The sequence below is a fragment of the Lynx canadensis genome, chromosome D1 (genome assembly GCF_007474595.2).
Source record: "Lynx canadensis isolate LIC74 chromosome D1, mLynCan4.pri.v2, whole genome shotgun sequence".
In the NCBI taxonomy this organism is placed as follows: Eukaryota; Metazoa; Chordata; class Mammalia; order Carnivora; family Felidae; genus Lynx; species Lynx canadensis.
This window is the reverse complement of record NC_044312.2, coordinates 5,915,679-5,927,835: the sequence shown is the minus strand read 5'-3', so window position 1 is coordinate 5,927,835 and position 12,157 is coordinate 5,915,679. Positions and strand designations below refer to the sequence as shown.

The 12,157-nt window shown below is 36.0% G+C and overlaps 1 long non-coding RNA gene across 2 annotated transcripts in view; it reads left to right on the top strand.

Moving 5' to 3' along the window:
* The window catches only part of LOC115525407, a 39,805-nt gene that overhangs the window by 9,272 nt on the left and 18,376 nt on the right, over positions 1–12,157 (top strand). The window contains exon 2 of one of the 2 annotated variants that reach the window (XR_004344175.1): positions 9,599–9,715. This is a non-coding gene — a long non-coding RNA (uncharacterized LOC115525407). Of the gene's footprint in view, positions 1–7,841; positions 9,716–12,157 lie in introns of those variants that run through there. The other variant, XR_004344174.1, reaches the window with a different exon arrangement.

Here is a 12,157-nt window from a genome sequence, read left to right as displayed (position 1 = left end):
CAGGCCACTTCCCCCAGGGCACCGCAAAGACAGACTGAAACAATCCCAGTCTTCCTGTGAAAGAGGCCTATTAGCCTGGAGCTTCAGCTTGAGGGACAGGCTTCAGGTTTCCCACACATCTGGAGCCTAAGTAGGGGGATAGAGTCCTTGTGTACCCCTTTGGCCTCACTACAGGTTAGTAAGACTTCCCAGAAAGGGGATTATACACTCATGTGGAGCTCCAATTTTTGCAACTTCACTCAGAGGACACCTTCAGATCTCCAGTCTGGAGGCCACAGGGATCATGATTTTGGCCCCACAGGATTGTATATATATTCATACTTCAAAAACTGCGACCTGAGCATCTGCCTTCCAGTCAGCCTGAAACTAGATGGTAAATGGGATTCTTCCCCTTGGATCACTGACAGGTCTTGGCACACTCTCAACAATGGGGGTATATCAAGAATAAATCAAGCAGTTTAGATGGTCACAAAAGTTGGGAAACAACGAAGAGCTAGAGGAAGGTTGAATGAGAAAGATTATCACCTATGCAAGACCAGCTTTCAAGGCTGAGAGAGATAGCTGTCTTCATGCACAGAAACAAAAGAGAGTTGGCCAAAATGGAGAAACATGTTTCAAATGAAAGAACAAGAAACAAGAAAACCTCAGAAAAAGACCACAATGACACAGAGATCAGTAATCTACCTGATAAAGAATTAAAGGTAATGGTCATAAAGATGCTCCCCAAACTCAGGAGAAAAAAAGATGAACACAGATCTTCGAGAAAAAAACATCATAAAGTATTGAACAAAAGTCACAGAGCTGAAGAATACAGTACCTGAACTGAAAAGTACACTGAGGGGTTCAACAGCAGACTGGATGAAATAGAAGAATGGATCGGTGAACTTGAATATAAAGCTATGAACTCTCAGACATAGCACCTGAAGGAAAAAGAATTAAAAAAAAAAAAGGGACTTCTAGTATGACATCAAGCAGAATTACATTTTCAATTAGGGGGTCCCAGAAGGAGACAAAAGAGAGAAAGAGGCAGAAAACTTATTTGAAGAATTAATGGCTGAAATTTTTCTCAACCTAGGGAAGGAAAGAGACATTCAGGTCCAGGAAGCCCAGAGTTCCAAATAAGAACCTAAAGAGAGCCACACCAAGACCATCAGGATTAAAAGGTCAAAAGTTAAAGGTAGAGAATCTTAAAAGCAGCAAAACATATCATTACATACAAGGGAAACCCCATAAGGATATCAGCAGATTTCTCAGAAGTTTGCAGGCCAGAAGGGAGTGGCATGACATATTCAAAGTGCTGAAAGGAAGAACTTTCAACTAAGAATACTTGACCTACCAAGGTTATCGTTCAGATTTCAGGAGAGATAAAGAGTTTTCCAGACAAGCAAAAGGTGAAGGAGTTCATCACTACTCAACTGGCCTTGTAAGAAATATTAAAGGGACTTCTTTAAGCTTTGGAAAGAAATGGCACTAATTAACAAAGCATATGAAAGTAAAATCTCACTGGAAAAGGTAAATATATAGTAAGGATAGTGGATTAATCACTTATAAAGCTACTAAGAAGGTTAAAAGATAAAAGTAGTAAAATTAACTAAAACTACAGTAATAAGGGATACATGAAATAAAAACAGTATAAAAAGTGACATTGAAAACATTAAATAGTAGAAATAAAAATGTAGGTGTATAATGTGTTCAAATTTAGGTTGTTATCAATTTAAAAAGATGATTATATACATAGGATGATATATATGAATCTTAATGGTAACCACAAAACAAAAACTTACATACACAAAAGAAAATGAGTAAAGAATCTAAGAATAACACTAAAGAAAGTCATCAAAACACAAAGGGATAGAGAAAGAGAAAGCAGGAACAGAGAGGAACTACAAAAACTGCCAGAAAAAAGTATGAACAAAATGGTAGTAAGTATATACCTATCAATGATTACTTTATTATTATTTTTTTTATCAATGATTACTTTAAATGTAAATAGACTAAATTCTCCAAATAATAGATACAGAGTGGCTGAATGAAAAAGAAAAAAAGAAAAGAAAACAAAACAAAAGATCTGTATACTGACTGCAAGAGAATTACTCCAGAAATAAGGACATACACAGATTGGAAGTGGAGGGATGGAAAAAGATATTCCATGCAATTGGCAATGAAAAGAAAGATGGGTAGCTTTAATCATATCAGACAAAACAGACTTTAAAACAAAAACTGTAATAAAAGACACAGAGGAACTACCTAATAATAAAGAGGTAAATCTAACAAGAGGATACAACATTTATAAATATATATCCACCCAGAATAAGAGCGCCAAAATATATAAAGCAAGTGTTAACAGACCTAAAGGGAGAAATTGGCAGCAATACAATAATAGTAGGGAGTTTTAATACCCTATTTACGTTAATGGATAGATCATCCAGGCAGAAAATTAATAAGAAAATACTGGCCTTAACACAGTAGACGAGATGGATTTATTATATACATACAGAACATTCCATCCCAAAGCAGTAGAATGCACATTCTTCTCAAGTGCACATAGAATATTCTCCAGGATTGATCACATATTAGACCACAAAACAAATCGCAATAAATTCAAGAAGTTTGAAACTATATCAAGCATCTTTTCTGATCACAATGGTATGACACTAGAAATCAGTTACAAGAAGAAAACTGGAAAACTACAAATAGGAGGAGGTTAAACAATATGTTACCAAAAACTACTAAGTCCTGGAAGAAATCAAAGGAGAAATAAAAAAAATACATAGAGACAAGTGAAAAAAGAAATATCAGAAATCAATGGGATGTAGCAAAATGATTCTAAGGGGGAAGTTAATAGCAACACAGGCCTACTTCAAGAAACACGAGAAATCTCAAACAATTTAACATTACACTTAAAGAATTAGAAAAAGGACAAATCCCAAAGTTAGAAGGAGGGAAATAATAAAGATCAGAATGGAAATATATGAAATAGAGACTAAAAGGACAGCAGAAACGATCAATGAAACTAAGAGCTGGTTCTCTGAAAAGATAAACAAAATCAACCAACCTTTAGCTGGACTCACCAAGAAAAAAAGAGGGCACAAATATATAAAATCAGAAATTAAAGAGAAGTTAACAATTGATAACCACAGAAATACAAAGGATCAGGACAGACTGTCATAAACAATTATATGCCAACAATATTGAAAAACCTTGAAAAAATGGATAAATTCCTAGAAATTTACAGTCTTTCAAGACTGAAATATGATGAAATAGACAATCTGAGTAGGTGAATTACTAGTAAGGAGATTGAATCATTAATTAAAACTTCCCAACAAATATCTAGGACCAGATGGCTTCACTGGTGAATACCAGCAAACATTCAAAGATTTGTATTTATTCTTCCCAAACTATTCCCAAAAATTGAGGGGGAGTGAATGCATCCAAACTCAATTTATCAGGCCAGTATTACCCTGATACCAAAACCAGAAAAAGATGGGGGGCAGGGGGGAGCCAAGAGAAAAGAATAGAAAAGGAAAAGGAAGAAAATTACAGATCAGTATCTCTGATGAAGATATACACAGCAATCATCAACAAAATATTAGCAAACTAAATTCAATGATACATTAAAAATATTACACCATGATCAGGTGGGATTTATTCCAGACAGGGATGCCAGGATGATTCAACATACAATCATTCAATGTGATAACCATATTAACTGAATGAAAAATAAAAATCATATGTGCATCTAAATAGATGCAGAAAAAGCATTTGACAAAATTCAACATCTATTTGTGATTAAAAAAACAAAATATCAACAAAGTGCGTACATGGGGAAAATACCTTAACATAATAAAGGCCATATATGACAGACCTACAGCTGGAAGCTTTTTCTAAGATTAGAAATAAAACAAGGATGCTTACTATTCCCACTTATATTCAACATGGTATTGGAAGTCCTACCTACAGCAATTAGTCAAGAGCAAGCCATACAAATTGGAAAGGGAGAAGTAAAACTCACTATTTACAGGTGACAAGATACCATTTATAAAAAAACAATTGTTAGAACTAATAAATGAATTCAGTAAAGTTTCAGGTTAGAAAATTAATATAGAGAAATGTTTTTTTCTATACAGTAATAACAAACAATCAGAAAGAAGTAAAAAAAATCCCATTTACAATTGCATCGAAAACAGTAAAATACCTAGGGTAACTTTAACCAAAAAAGGTAAAAGATCTAAACATTGAAAACTATAAAACATTGATCAAAGAAGTTGAAGAAGACACAAAAAATAGATCTTCATGCTCATGGATTGGAAAAATTAATATTGTCAAAATGTTCATACAATCCAAAGCAATCTAGAGATTCAACGCAATTGTTATCAGAATTCCAATGGCATTTTCTTTATAGAACTAGAACAAATAATTCTAAAATTCTTATGGAACTACAAAAGGCCTAAAATAGCCAAAAACATCTTGATAAAGAAGAAAAAAGTCAGAGGTATCATTTTGCCTGATTTCAAAGTTACCCTTCAAAGCTATAGCAATCCAAACAATATGGTATGTATATAAACAGACACAGAGATGCATGGTACAAAATAGAGATCCCAGAAATAAACCTATGCATATATGGCCAATTAATTTGTGAGAAAGGAGGCAAGAATATAAAAAGGGGGAAAGGACAGTGTCTCCAATAAGTGGTGTTGGGAAAACTGTACAGCTGTTTGCAAAAGAATGAAACTGGACCACTATCTTATACACAGAAATAACTCAAAATGGATTAAAGACTTGAATATAAGACCTGAAACTGTAAAACTCCTAAAAGAAAACATAGGCCATAAGCTCCTTGACATTGGTTTTGCAATATATACATATATTTTTAGATCTGACTCCAGATGCAAGAGAAACAAAAGTGAAAATAAGCAAATGGCACAACATCAAACCAAAAAGCTTCTGCACATTGAGGGAACCATCAACAAAATGAAAAGGCAACCTGGTGAATAGGAGAAGGTATTTGCAAATTATGTATCTAATAAGGGGTTATTATCCAAAATATATAAAGAACTTCTATAACTCAATGTCAAATAAACAAAAACCCAACTAATCCTATTAAAATGGGCACGGGAACTGAATAGACATTTTTCTAAAGAAGACATACATATGGCCAGAAGACATATGAAAAGATTGTCAACATCTCTAATCATCAGGGAAATGCCAAAAAAAAAAAAAATGACAGAGATATCACCTTACACCTGTCAGATTGCCTATTAGAAAGAAAGAAAGAAAGAAGAAAAGAAAAGGAAAAGGGAGAAAAGCAGGTGTTGATGAAGATGTGGAGAAAAAGGAACCCTCACGCACTGTTGGTGAGAATGTAAATTGGTGCAACCACTATAAAAAATAGTATGGAGGCTCCTCAAAATATTAAAAATAGAGCTACCATGTGATCGAGCAATTCTACTTCTGGCTATCTACCCAAAGAAAACGAGAACATGAATTGAAAAAGACCTGTGCACTCCTGTGTTCTTTGCAGCATTATTTACCATAGCTAAGATGTGGAATCCACCTTGTCCATCAATGGATGGATGAATGGGCAAAGATGTGGTATATATACATATATAGTGAAATACTGATTATCATAAAAAGGAATGAATTTTTACCATGTGCTACAATATGAATGGGCCTTCAGAGCCTTCATTCACTTTTTGCTTTATTCACATTGACATCCGGTGTTAATAAGCTTCTTTGCCATCATCACACACAGGAAGTTGTAATGATGTTGACCCCAACCCCATGATTTCCAGAATACTATTTGAGGAATTTTGGCCTGATGTTAGTTCCAGGTAACTAATATCCACCACAGGTTCAGATTGAGAAATTTGATGCTTCTTCTAATCTGCCAAAAACCCCAGTTGACTTGCTAATAATACTATAGAGTGTATTCAAATAAGTCAGCAAACATTACAAAATGTATAAATTTAATGTAGAAAAAACTGAGTGACTTAAAAATGCGAAAAACCTAAAATATTATTTGCTACGAGTGTAAATAAAAACAAATAATAGGGGAGAGGATGAAAGTTTATATCCAACAGAATTTTCTCTGCATGGTATACATGCACTCTCTATGAAGTTAGACTCCAGTGTTAATGATTTGGCCAAAGCTTTCTGCTTTTGGTAGTGGCAGACTAGGAAATACGAGCCAGCTTTCACACACAGAAGCTGAAGTATCTAGAAAAATGTAAGGCAAACCAAATCCACCTGCTTGAAGGTACAGAAAAGAGTTCACAATGTAGTAGAATCTAGGAGAGATAAGTATCCAGAGAAATCCAACATTTCCTATCACTTTGCCACTGGGGTTAATTACTGATTCCAGAAGCCAAGCTGCATTACATGTGCAGCATTTTATTTGTTGAGGCAATCCCAAGGATGTACCCAGTTGCAAGTGCAGGAGAAGTAGACTTCACCTTTTGCTAGGGGAAGGGCAGGGTATTAAAAGAGCACACAGAATGAAAATATTATTACATTCATTTCTGGAAAATATAGTCTGTTATAGAAGGTCAGTGGAGTTAAAGTGTCCACAGTCTGCAGAGTGTTCAGAGGGACACCTGGATGGCTCAGTCAGATTTCGGCTCCAGTCATGATCTCACGAACCCATGAGACCCATGTCCATGCTCAGCATGGAGGCTGCTTAAGATTCTCTCTCTCTTTCTCTCTCTCTCTGTATGCCCCTCCCCGACTTGCTCTCTTTCTCGAAAAAAAAAAAAAAAATTGAAAAAGCAGTAGTACCCATTAACACTGGACTTTGAAAACTCAGGGCTGCATGATGTAATCATTAAGGTGACCAGTGGAAGAACCATCGAAGAAGTGTGTATCACTATGCAGCTAATAGACAGGGATGTGTAGTAACAGAAGACAAAAAAAGACAAAGCAAATATAGAACACATGGTTGAAGAAAAAAAAAACCCTATGGTAAAATGGCAGTTTTAAGTCTATACCATCAAGAAAGATTGTCAATCTGTATTTTAAAAGTCAACCACCAAATCTGACCAATTTTCTGTGAAATCTGGCACTGAGAAAGGTCATGGTTTGTGTTTTGCAATCTGGTCTCCTTCCATTTCTCACGGTTTGTTAATTCAATAAGGGTCGAGTCAAATTAGAGAATATTTACTGAGTGCTATAAACAACAGACTGTGTTGAGCAGAGTGGACATGTGAAGAAGAGTAAAATGGGCTTTTTATCCTCAAGGAGATTAAAGTTTTAAGATGTTAAATTATGGGGCGTCTGGGTGGCTCAGTCAGTTGAGCGTCTGACATCGGCTCAGGTCATGATCTCGCGGTCCGTGAGGTTGGGCTCTGTGTGGATAGCTCAGAGCCTGGAGCCTGCTTTGGATTCTGGGTCTCCCTTTCTCTCTGGCCCTCCCCCACTTAAGCTCTGTTTCTCTCTCTCTCTGTCAAAAATAAACATTAAAAAATAAAAATAAAAGATGTTAAATTATGAAAGGCTTAATCACATTAACATTTAAAAAAAAGATTTTTTATTTATTTTTTATTTTTTTATTTTTATTTTTTTTTCAACGTTTATTTATTTTTGGGACAGAGAGAGACAGAGCATGAACGGGGGAGGGGCAGAGAGAGAGGGAGACACAGAATCGGAAACAGGCTCCAGGCTCTGAGCCATCAGCCCAGAGCCTGACGCGGGGCTCGAACTCCCGGACCACGAGATCGTGACCTGGCTGAAGTCGGACGCTTAACCGACTGCGCCACCCAGGCGCCCCAAGATTTTTTATTTTTAAGTAATCTCTGCACCCACTGTGGGCTCAAACTCACAATCCCGCAGTCAAGAGGCTCATGCTCTACCCACTGAACCAGCTAGGTGCCCCTCATGTTAAAATTTTTAATTATATTTTAGAACTAAAGAACTTGCATGTCGTGTCCAAAGGATCTCAAAGGAATGAGAGTTAGCTCAGGATGGGACAATTTTAGAAAAGTATGGATTTTACTGAGTCAGTGGATAATATTTAGTGGACCAGTAGGATACGATGTCCTGGTTGGATAGAATAGTGTAAGGAAAGTGCAAATGGAAAATACAAAGGCATGTTTGGAGGTTAGCAAGTAAACCAAGTGTGTTTACAGAAGTCATCTAAGGAACTCTCAGGAGATGAGAATACCCTGAAAGATTTGGGACAAATTTCGGAAATCTCGTGAGTCTAAGTAATTATGGCCTTCTCCTATGAGTATTGTGGCATTAGTGCAGATGTTAAGAAAGAAGATAACCTACTTGAAGTAGTGTTTTAAGAAATTAACCTGGAAGGGAGTAAGTAAAATTCAGGTAGATCATTTACAAGGTCTAGCACTCATCTTGTTACAATAAAATAAGGGCTGGGACTTTTGGTCACACATTTCAGGGGCATATCAATGTAGAGTTGAAGGAACAGTGTTACTAAAGTAACAACAAGGAAAAGAGTTCTAGGTCTCTTTCAGAGATACTTCTCTATGCATCTTTGGTACATGCACCATTTTCTTTTCTGTCAGCTTCTATGGTCCCATGGTAACCATAAAGAGTAGTAGTTAAATTAAATCACTAACACTCTTTCCTTCCTTTTATCTCTGTATTTTTATATCATTAGAATGGATCACTGGATCAATGGATATAGTACTTGAGAGAGAATCCATGAATTAATGCCCTCAACACAATGGTAGAAAGTCAGCTTTTGGACAGAAAAGGTCATTCCTTCCCTGAGTTAGACATACTCAGAAACTCTTGGTCCCTTAAACATCTTGATAAAAATTGATGAAACTTTGGAGTCTTGCAGCAGTAATTTTCAAACATCACAGTCTCTACTAGTAAAAAGTGCATTTATTTCTTGATGATTTATCAGTATCTCTGGGCTCCAGAATGATCATCTGGAATATATAAATCTTTGTGAAATATGTAGTCATGGAATTTATTGCATAGTTAATACTTTTCATCAATCTTACCTTTCAAATTGGTAGTCTCCATTAAGAAACATTTTAATGATAAACAGTAAAATATGCCAACCTTCCTATTAGTTATCTTTTTTGTATGTACCTCTGAATGTTAAAGTGTTGATCATTATTTACACAGCGATATTTCATTGTAGTTACTATCGTATAGTTCAGCTCAATGTCAGACTGCCCACTGGATGCACTGTACAAGTCAGTAAATGAATATCATTATATGTATTTTTGTTTTTTAAATGAAAGTATTGTAGCAGCAAGGAAAATGCAACCCACTTCAATTTATTTACTTTTTTTTTTTTTTAACTAATACAGGAAGTTGTGTATGGAGCATTGTAAAGAAAAAGATTTTGGAGTAGTGTGGTCGTGTGTTAATAATTGTGTGGCCTTATGCACATTATTTAAATGCTCTGTTGTACTTACTCTGAGACAGGCATTGTGCGAGGCTCTGGGAACGGAACACAAAAAAGGTAGAATCTGGCTCTAAGCTGATTAGAGTTTCATGAAAGTGGAGGTGGGACGAGAAAAACATCACAAAATTGTTGAAATGAAATGAGTTTATGTATACCCAGTGCACAGATAAGTGCCGGGTAACAGAGACAAAGTTGTAAATACTGGTTTTCCCTTTCCAGATGTTCCCTATTTGTCTTCTTTACAGAAGACCTGATACCATACAGTGACATTTTATCATAATACCAAACTGCATTGGTGACTGGAGTTTGGCTGAGCATGGTCTTATTTGGGTCAAGGTGAGAGTTTGAACTGTTCTCTACATATGCACTCTTCTTAATATGCAACTTGGGTTTCACAGCAGAAAACAGTTTTTCATATTCTAATAAAATTTCCTGTGCTTACTTGAATTTAACAAATTAACCATCTCTCTCTTTTTAAAATATAACTCAAGGGAATGAGGAACAAGGCGTTGTTGAGATGTATTATTAGCTGGCATAATTTTTTAGAATTTCTGTACGACGACAATGTTGGTAATACTCAGAGGATCTTACTTTTCTAGTAAGTAGGAAATACCCTGCTCATTTTTAGACCTTACTTAAATATTCTAAGCTATTATGGTCTGTTAAGATTCATCTTTCAATTTTTTTAAAATCTTTATTTATTTTTGAGATAGAGACAGAGTGTGAGCAGGGGGAGGAACAGAGAGAGAAGGAGACACAGAATCCGAAGCAGGCTCCAGGCCCTGAGCTGTCAGCACAGAGCCATACACGGGGCTCGAACTCACGAACCGTGAGATCATGACCTGAGCAGAAGTCGGACACTCAACCGACTGAGCCACCCAGGCACCCCAAGATTCATCTTTAAATACTCTAAATGAGAACCAAATGGACCAAATCAGCACATCACTGATCAAGGAATTCAATGCCCACAGAAGCATATGATATTATATAAAAAGACAAAGACTGTTTTTTTCCCAAGGGGGTTTACTATAATTTAATCTTATGAATTCTTTGAATTCAAAGAGCTATCTCTAATAAAACATGTTCTCTGAAGAGATTTTACATGGTGGTAATGACATTCTGCTCTTCCAGATACTTACTTATCTGGAAGTTGGACTTGACATATGCCTGGGCCCAAAAGGAGCTGGACAGACACATAGAAATACAAAGTACTTGAAAATGCAGTTTGCGGTAAAGAATAGAGTTCATTCAATTGGAGCACAAGAAAGCATGAAATAACTGAAAGTGCATATTTAACTTTTCTCTACCATATCTACTTAAATACCTTCCTTTTTGAACAAATATTTTACTCTTTAAATGCATGCTAATTGAACACAATTATATGGAATATTGTTGAAGTCACTTATTAGCAACATCTTAAGGGCTGAGTTTCTGGAATCTAAAATGGCAAGCAAAAAGTAGTGAATGGTGGGATTGCCTGCATTTTTGTGCTGAGCATTTGGTTTCCCTCTCCAGACAAGTATTTCTAGGAGTTAATTTTTTAAAAATTCACTTTATATACATACACAAATGAGTAATATTTCATTGGAAAACTCTGGTGGGTATGTCTTTAACCAAATGATCAAAGTTAGCGTTTCCACCGTGATGGGATAAAATGGCTTTCTTTTCCCCCAGTGGGATGCGCTGAGAAGTTCACAACATGACCTCTGTCATATTCCAACAAAAGGATGTTTAGCTTGAATCTTCTCATCAGGAAACAGTCCAGATTTTGAGGCATACTGTAAAAGAAGTGGTTGGTACTCTTACATTGTCAATGACACAAAGGGGCTGGTGAGCTGATTAGGTTAGAGGAGACTAAAAAAGTTTGCCAACTAAATGCAAATATGTGTGCTTCCTGATTAATACCTGGAGAAGAACAAGAAAATAAGAAGAAAACCACCACAAAGGAACAGTTGACCTAATTTGATTTTGGGACAATTGGTAAAGTTTGAAGGGGGACTGTATCTTGGATACTAGTTCTTTATTCACGTTAAATTTCCTGAGTGTAATCATTGTGTTGTGTTGTGTAGGTGAATATCTTTGTTCTTTGGAGATGCCCACTGAAGTATTTAGGGATGAAAGGTCAGAGTCTGCAAGCAGCTCTCAAATGGTTGGGTGGGAAATATGTATATAAAGAGATAAAGCAAACAAGGCAAAATGCTAAAACCAGTGAATATAGGGGAATAGCAAACAGGGATTTCATGTATTATTCTTGCAACTCTCTTAAATGTGTGAAAAATTTCAAAATAAAAATTTGCACCTGCAAAAAAAATGGATATACAAATTGGAGAGAAAATTAGGTTGGATGAATAATATAGAGTGAGTCCAGTTGTGACCAATCATATCGGACCCAATTCTTATTTTCATAATAAATATTTTTAATACCATCTTTACTATCTGGATGAAATCCATAGATTATATAACCTGATATAAAATTTTAAACATCAATGGAATGGCCTACTGTAATAGAACAAAAGATTGTGTTCTTCATTGGCTTAATTTTTGGGCACAATTACAGTGTTGTCCTCCTAGATTTCCAGATTTTCCCCTAGGGGGTGGTACTGCCCCTGGTTGTGACACCTGGGTTAATTATTTGCTAGTGTAGCAGGGATATTATCCTGAGACATCACTGTGATTAAAACATGACTGTGTGTGTTTGCTGAATGGGTAAGAAGGCCCAGGAGACATCAATCTGTATTCCATTAATTTGCCTGAAGGTTTTGAGTTTTGGGGCTCCAT